A 1,879-nucleotide genomic window follows, 5' to 3' on the forward strand; every position below is an offset into this window, starting at 1 on the left:
ACCCAGACCTTAAGTAACTTTGCAGAACGCAAGAAACTATACAGCCAATCAAATCCAATATGTTAGAGAGACTATCTGACCTCTGCCTTTGGAGTATTTTGGCTACTAGAGAGGTGCAGCAATAGAAGAACTGTGCTCATCTTATTACTCTTATATTTTAACATGAACCAAAGCAGCAAAATCCACATCAACAACAGACTAACTCTTAAAATCCTTTCCCACAGCTTCTTATTCTTTTCACTCTGTCTCTGGGTTCCTTTTGCCCTACAATTTCTTCATGGCATTTTTCACCTCTGCATTTCTGAGTGTATAGATGATAGGGTTCAGCATGGGGGTGATGACTGTGTAGAACACAGCCACAAGCTTATCTTCAGTGAAGCTGGAGGATGGTCGCAGATAAAGGAAGGTGGCAGGTCCAAAAAACAGGATAACCACTGTGATGTGTGAGGCACAGGTAGAGAGGGCCTTCCGTCTCCCCTCTGCAGAATGCTTCCTCAAGCTGATTAGAATGATAGCATAAGAGGACACCAAGATGAAGAGAGAGATTATAGAGATTAACCCACTGTTGGCCATCACAACAACACCTTCCATAAAGGTATCAGTGCAGGCAAGCTTAAATAATGGCTGCAGGTCACAGAAGTAGTGGTCAATTACATTGGGACCACAGAAGGGCAATGGAATAGTGATGACGATCTGGATTATGGAGTGAATGAGGCCCCCCAGCCAGGAGCCACCCACCAGCATGTGACACACTTGACGACTCATGATGTTCATGTAATGAAGAGGTTTGCAGATGGCCACGTAGCGATCATAGGCCATCACCACAAGCAGAAGAATCTCAGCAACCCCCAAGAAATGGAAGAAGAATATCTGAGTCAGACAGCCCTTCAGAGAAATGGTTTTAACCTTAGCAAGTAAGTCAGTGATGAACTTAGGGACAACCGTAGAGGAGTAGCAAATCTCTACTATGGACAACGAGCTGAGGAAGATGTACATGGGAGAATTCAGACTCTTACTGACACTAATTGTCACAACAATGAGGCCATTGCCCAACACTGTGGCCAGGTACACAGGAAGGAACAGCACAAAGCACACCTTCTGCACATCTGGATCCTGGAAAAGGCCGGTGATGATCAACTCAGTCACATTTACACTAGCCATGAGTTCAAGTCAAGGGTGCTAGACATTAGGCAATCCTGTTTTAAAAAAAAAAATGATTTTAACACAAATTTATGACATTTATAGTATTTTAGATAATTTAAAACAACTTGTAACATAGGTATTAACCATTTATTTTGTCAACAAAATCTAGTTAAGCGTTATATACTTTATATAAGCATGCTAGCACTTTATATTAATTTATTTACTTTTGTAACTAGAAAATGTATATTCAAAAATACTCTTACCTGAACACAATAAAACAAAAAGTAGTGAATTTCTAAGACTCAGAACCAGTTCTTCAGGCTTTCACTGTGGGATAGTTGTAATTTATAGTGCATTTTGAATTTGGGAAGCCATTAGAGTTAAGACCTTATTCAGTACATTCTGACAGATCTTTCTGGTGAAGAAACTTCTTTACCTCAGAGTAAAGAAGTCAAATTCTCATCCAATTATGGGCTCCTACTTGTTCATTCCAAAGTAGTAACTCACATAATCTAAAAGCTTACGAGAACTGTTAAATCAATTTTATGCTAAATTTTTCAATGGATAAAAATTGCCAGTTTAATTAAGTCCACCACTCCCAATATCATCAAATATAGCCACTCTGTACAAATGAGCCCTTGTGGGTCTAGGGAGAAAATAAGGTTGTTCAACACACTGTGGCTTCTAAGGAACTTGGCACCTTATTTCAAGTCGCTTTACCTAGTTTTGTGTCAAA

At 39.7% G+C, this 1,879-nt stretch overlaps 1 pseudogene across 1 annotated transcript; it reads right to left on the minus strand.

The window, feature by feature from the left end:
* Nucleotides 1-237: 237 nt before the first annotated feature.
* Olfr1273-ps (olfactory receptor 1273, pseudogene) lies at nucleotides 238-1,161 on the minus strand (annotated as a pseudogene). The gene has a single exon (NR_160690.1). The product of NR_160690.1 is annotated as an olfactory receptor 1273, pseudogene, transcript variant 1, non-coding (transcript).
* Nucleotides 1,162-1,879: the final 718 nt, after the last annotated feature.

The sequence above is a fragment of the Mus musculus genome, chromosome 2 (assembly GCF_000001635.26).
Source record: "Mus musculus strain C57BL/6J chromosome 2, GRCm38.p6 C57BL/6J".
Taxonomy (NCBI): domain Eukaryota; kingdom Metazoa; phylum Chordata; class Mammalia; order Rodentia; family Muridae; genus Mus; species Mus musculus.